This window comes from Pinus tabuliformis, chromosome 9 (assembly GCF_031772625.1).
Source record: "Pinus tabuliformis cultivar Carrire ecotype Pingquan chromosome 9, CPIR1, whole genome shotgun sequence".
Lineage (NCBI taxonomy): Eukaryota > Viridiplantae > Streptophyta > Pinopsida > Pinales > Pinaceae > Pinus > Pinus tabuliformis.
The window spans coordinates 1988463632-1988470500 of NC_142307.1; positions in this window are offsets into that span (position 1 = coordinate 1988463632).

Genomic DNA, 6869 nt, shown 5'->3' on the forward strand with positions numbered 1-6869 from the left:
CAGAACCAAAAGCATTGGTTTGGGCATTTCCACTCGTGGACGGAATGGAGGTAGACCCAACTAAAGATGTGCTAGCAAAAGTTCCAAACAAAGAAGCAGAGGAGATGGAAATCGTTCCTCCTCCTTGTACCGATGTCGGAGTCTGCATAGTTGCAGCACTTGTCGTAGAAGCCATGCTTCCAGTAGTTGTCATCGATGGTAAGCACGTAACGTAACCTGGACTTGACGGTTTATGCGTCGGAGTCCCAACGTATTGTAATACGTCTGGATGACTAGATGGTAGTGGAGAATTCAGAGCCGCTAACGACTCTGAGAGTTCTTCTACCTCTATGTTATTTTCCGCTTGAAAGAGAACTCGAGAAAGGACTGGAGTGTCCCTCTCTTGTTCGGAAGTGCCAGGCCTTGCTTGAACACTAATGCCCCCGAAAGGAGGATTAATCCCCGATGCGTCAACTTCCGTGGGACGAAACCCACCAGCAGTGTTACCTCTGCGCCTTCTAGGAGAAGGCTCTAAACTTGGTGGTGAAAGACCACGAAGTCTTCGAGACCATCTAGGAGATCAGTCAACCACTTTGAATTTTTTGTTATGATCTAACTAAAGACTCAAAAAATTGAAAGCTAGGCCAACTAAGAGCACAGAGCACACACTATAAAGTCCCTAAAGATAACAGCCAGTCAAACAACTTCCAAGTATTTCCGCTCCGGGTGATTAGGACCGGACACCAAAATACAAGAAAGTGAATTAAGGGGCCTTCCGAAGATAGTCTGGGATGATGAGGGCCCAGTCCTATCAGCGAAGGTATCAGAGGAAGTTACGCTGACCTCCTAACAATAGCCTGCGCCGGTGCAAGCCCCCAAGCTTCGCAAGGGTGCCCTCCAGTAGTACTGTCGAGAGTGATGCAACATCGACCTCAGGTGCCATGAGATTCCCCTCCGCAGCCACCTGTGTAGATCCCTAGGAGTAGCAAGTATGGATACCAACTCGTCGCAGAAGCCAGGCGGAACAGTCATGAGGTAAGTTTGGACAAGTAGGAGAGGGGGTATCTCTCTTCCCTGTCTTCACAGACCCTCATGCTTAACTCCCATATCCGGAGCTTTCCTGGTCTTCCTAACGCTATTGGATTTTCACTCGCTATTCAGACTCCTATGTTTGACGTTTATATGGCCTTGGAGAGTTAACTCTCCACTCGCCTAATCCAAGGCCCTAAAATCCTAAACTTGTTGGTGTAACTGACTTAACCAAAAAGTTTTAGTGAATTTTAGTTAGCGCTTGATTTTAAAATAGGCTGTTCTTTAAGTCACGAGATAACGGAAGTGAAACTAGTGGTGTTTTTTGACGCAAAAGAAATTAATAAAAACTTAACTACATGCACATGCACTTTTTCATTTTTCGATGAAGAGCAATTTCTATAGGGTTCAGAGGAACTTCAAATAAAACAAAATTTTCTTTTCTTTTCGTTAATTCACACTTCACGTTCACAAAAGCTAACAAATCTATGGATGCCTAAAAAGATATGCAAATCTATCCTAATGCAACAAATATATGTTGATGCAAGATTCAAAACTACTCTAAAAACAAAAAATGAAAGTTGCTTGATTATCAATATCTATTTTGCCACTTAAAATGTCTAGATGGAATATGAGATGTTACCCTTCATTTCGTCTAAACACTAAAAACAAGTTCCAAGACAAACATAAAGCACTTTCATTCACTAAAAGGAAAACAAATGAAAACAAAGTTCAAGAAAGCAAAACGAAGTTTTTCAAAAAAAATTCTTCAAAGCAACAACAAAAAAGTCTTTTCAAAAATGCTCTCAACGACACTGAAACTTGTGATTGAAGAATAGGCAACAAACACTTTTGAAAATTGACACCACACAATGGATGAAAACTCAAAAAAAAGAGATGTGTTTAAGGATGCTCTTAACAATCAAAAGTAGTAATGAAAGCTTTGGCAACAATAACCAAAAATATCAAAAAGACAAATTTCAAGAAAGTGTCAATCAACAACTTTCATGAAACAAAGAAGCGGATGGTCACAAAAGTGGTTTTGTCAAGCAAACAAAAAGTCACCAAAAGAAAGATTTGACACGAAGATTGAGATCAATCTCCCTACCCTGATGAATCAGAGCAGCCAAGATTCCAAACAAGAAATCTTGCGTGCTTGAACAAGAAACGATGACGCTTGCAATAACAAAAAACAAGACCAATACTCCTTATAATCAGAGAGAATTCAGAACAAAATGCTCGCTGTATAAACAACAACTGATACTGGAAAGTGACTGTTTAAGACTGATTCAAACCACCAGATAGACCTTCAGAGACAAAAAGATTTACAAATCTTGAAAATTGCAAGATATACGCGACTGTACTTATGTACAGATTGCGTGTATACGCAACTGTAACTAAGGAAACCTGCGTATACGCGGTTTCACTTAAAGAAACATGCGTACATACGCCTCTGTAACTAAGAAAAACAACGTATATAAAATGTTTCAAGAAAAATAAAAAAAATACTGAAGAAACTGGCAAAAATTCAAATTCAAGAACAGACCAGACAGTAACAGCAAGTAGACAAGGCAGCTGAGCCCTGATTGGCTTGAAAACACCCAAACTAGGAACAACAAGAGTGTTGTCCCGAGCGGAATCGCCAATTCTGTTGGAGGGAAATGTTCCCCTAGGGCTTTTTGGGTTGAAACCCTAGCAGACTGAAAGTTATCTATTCAAAGAAACACACACTCACATAGCCATTATGCTATTATAAGCAAATTCTATTGTAAAGGGGACGTACCTTAGGTCCTACGTTTGAGAAGGCCCTTAGGGTCCAAACCCTTCTTGGAGTTCCCTTCTTCTCTTTTTTCCTGCAAAACAACCAATTCCAAAGAGCACAACAGTATATGGACAAAACCTTATAAATAAACCATCTTCATGTTATAAATAAAGGTAGTTGGTTATGAAATCCAAACAACCATTTACATATATATTCCAACATGAATATCATAAACATAAAGAGGATTTATATCGGCAACCAAGACATGTGTTTCTTTTATTATAGACAAATAAAGTACATAAAAAGGAAAAATTTAACCTGAGTCAACTTCAGCAGGTTCCAACCAAAGCTTCCTTCCGGATCCGTTCCAGCCTCAAGCCTTTAACAAACTCCTTCCATGCCTTACTCCATGATGTCATAAATGGTGGATGAGCATCAACACACAAGGAAACAAGGGTTTCCTGTAAAAATGGGGGAAGTGCAGAAGGCACAAGGGACTTCAGACCTGGTCAGGGGAAAAATCTCAGCATAATAACCTTTCTCTCTGTTCTCTCCTCCTTTAGGCCTTCCCTTTGAGGTCTTTTTATACCTCTCCCAAAGTAGTTTTTTAGTTGGGAATTGGTTGGGAACAGTTGGGCCACGGGCACTAACAAGTGATCAGTAGGTAAAACCCGCGATCTCCGCCCGAAAATAAGGATTTTTATATTTTTTTAAGTGTTTTAATACATATACGCGGGTTGGGTATACACAGACCTGCGTATACACGTGTTTAACTCAGGGCAATGTCGTGTATAAGGGATAAAACACTGTTTTTTAAATTTTAGGACCAGGTCTGGAAGGAGGGGTTGCCCTAGGCCATGAGTGTAGCATCACAAACCATAAGAGTGAGATTTGGAGCTATAACAACGAGCTTGTTGACAACATATTGAGTTGTAGACCTCCTTCTTCATCCTATCCCTTGTATCTGCAAGAAAAATGCTTCCTTTTTTAATTAACATCCCTTAAGGAGAAATGACTGTATGAGATGAGGGAGGCTCAAGACTTTTTGGAAATGTTCCAAAAGGCCACTTTTCCAGAACAACATTTACTATGTGAATTTTATTTGCATGATTGTTCTTGTTTTGGAGAAAGGACCCTTAACCTTATGCCATATTTTGGGGATGTTCAATTGAGAGCCTTTGTGTCCTTTATGAAAAATCAAGTTAGTTGGAAGGTTGCCTATGATAATATAACAGATAATGAAGGAAAGGTGAAATTGTTTATCCGAAATAAACTTGGGCATGATTAAAGATTCTCTATGGTATATAACACGATACATCAAAATATGGATACCAAAGAGATGTTAACGAAATTCAGGAATATATTTTTAGAAAGTTTTCTCAGAAGCGTCCAGTGGATGAAACATAATGCATGAGAGGGGAGTAGGCTCAGATGGGATTTTTACATGAAGGAATTGAAGGATCAGGACCCCTATTGTTTCCTAAATTTTATATAGGAACTTTCGAGGGTTTCTGATCTGAAAATCACTTAAGTATGATCTCAGTTAATTAATGTAGGTATTACAGACTCATGTGCTTGTGTGTGTGTCTATTATCTTAGGCAACAGATTGATAAGATTGCAAAATAAACAGACACTGGAAAATAGTAAGAGAAACACAGCAAGCAAATGAAAAACACAACAATTTAATAAGGAGTTCACCCAATCCTCCTGGGCTATGTCTCCTGGTCTAGCTTTCAATGGTGGCCTTCTTTTATTGTGTCTTTAAGCAGAGTTTTTACAATGAGGAGCTCAATGTGAGTCTCCTATAGCAGATGATGCTTAGTAGGGTGGTACTTGGATTCCCCAAGCCACTAGAGTACATAGACTCCCCCTTACCAAGTCTCGACCTCAACTGGTCTTAATGGGATGAGTCCAATTTGGTACTCAGTTCCCGACAGATATCCTCACAGGGATTGCTTGAACCTCTCAAGCCTTCTCGGTTTTGTCTGCTCGATGCTGCCTTAGCTCTACAGGTCAGCTCGACTTCTGTTCTCTGCTTCTTGCTTCACTCTCTGTTCTGTCTCTTCTGTCCTCACCATCTTTCTTTTTTGCTCTTTGTCTATTCATGGCTTAAAGCCAATCCGTCCCTTGACTGTTCGCTTCCTCTTCTGTCTCTTCGGATCACCTGCTGCTGTTCGCTTGGAATTCCCTGCTTCTGTGTCATTGCCACTATGTAACGTTTCACAGAGAGGTGGCCACTTGTCCCCTCACGAACTGAGCGCCAACTCTTCCTCGAACGGTCGTTATTTTGATTACTTTGTGAAATGATTCATCTTCCAGCTCAGCGGTCAAATCAGACTTCAAACCTTTATGCGCCATAGCTTATTTCTCCCTCCAAATCCAGTCTCCCATCGGGTGCAATCTCCGCCATTAGATCTGGGGCCTCCAGATCCTACGGTTATCGCTTTTATCGCACGGTTGACTTGCTCGAACGTTAGCCCGCGATGAGAGCGGTTTTCTCTCTCATCCACCAGACATGCATCACTCGGTGTATGGAATCGCTTGGTCCTCTGACAAATCTGCTTACCGCCCGAAATGCCTCCGATATTCCGCCGGTTTTGGAGCGCGGGACCCACCTTCTGTTTTAGCGCTTTTCCCATGGTTTTCCAGTTTCCCTTGTGACCGAGCGCTCGGGGCTTTTCCTTCTTGAGGGGTTTTGCCCAGCGATGCAGATTAGCGCTTTGCGCTAATCGCGCATCAGAAACAGCCTCCGTTTCTGGGTTTGAGCCTCCCAACTGCCATTTTTGCACCATGCACGGTCCCCATGGGCCAACGGTCAGCGCGCTTTGACCGAAGGTCCTCGTTGCTCCATGCTGGCTACAATTTTCCATTATACAGAGGTTATTTCTGATAGCTTGTTGTCTACAAGATTTTGAAGTCTGTCATGATTTGAAACAGTCATAGAACTCTGATAATTTTCATGGATCCAATTTGGATCACGGCCTTCCCACTGAAAAAGCTTTTGGACCACCAAAAGTTGGTTTTCAAGCATCGACTAAGTGAGGGTACAATTGTCTCACTTGTCCAATCTCTATCCACTTTGCACTGCTCAGCTTTGAACCCTTGAGCCCAACTCTGAGGTACTCGACATCTCCCTTGCACATCGTTCCCACCTTCCTGTCTAGAACTGTGTCTTCCTGCAATTCATTAAGATATTCAAATAGCAGGTCATCAATAGAAGGCAATTGACTCTCTTCTTCGGGATCCTCAATTAGTGAAGGTTCAAATAGTCTCAAGCTGTCTACATTGACGACTGAGTAGATGTGCATGTAAGCTGGTAGATCAAGGCGAAAAGCATTCTCACCAATTTTCTCAAGTATCTTGAAAGGTCCATACCTAATAGGCTTTAGCTTTTTACCTTCACCTTGCATTCTGTCCTTGCTGATATACAACCAGACTTGATCACAAACTTGGAAACTATGCTCCATCTGATGCTTGTCATGCCTTGCCTTGTATTTGGCCTGGATCTTTTCCAGCTGTTCCTATACTACCTGGTGAATCTCTTGGATTTTTTCAATGAACCGAGTTGCCTTATCCACATCGTTGTGTCCCTCAACTGTTGTGTTCTTACCAAAGACAAAATCCAAAGGTGACCTGGGTGTAAAACCAAAACAATTAAAAGGAGATCTCTGTGTAGAAGAATGTTTGGCTTGGTTGTAAGCATGCTGCACATAACACAAATGTTCATCCCAAAGCTTAGGATGCTTGCTGAAATATCCCTTGAGCAACTGGATCACTGTCTTGTTGACTACTTCCGTCTAGCCATCGATTTGTGGATGGAAAGCTGTGCTTTTCTTCAGTTTGGTGTCCATAAGTTCCCACAAACTTGACCAAAACTTTCCCAGAAATTGGATGTCTCGATCAGATATAGTGGAAGTGGGTAATCCAAAATGAACCCATACATGTTGAAAGAACAGTTTTGCAGTTTGTTCAGCTGTAATATGTTTATTACAAGGTATCAAAATACACATTTTGCTGAACCTATCCAAAACAACATACAGATAATCATGACCTTTCCTAGATTTAGGCAGTCCTCCAACAAAGTCCATGGAAACACTT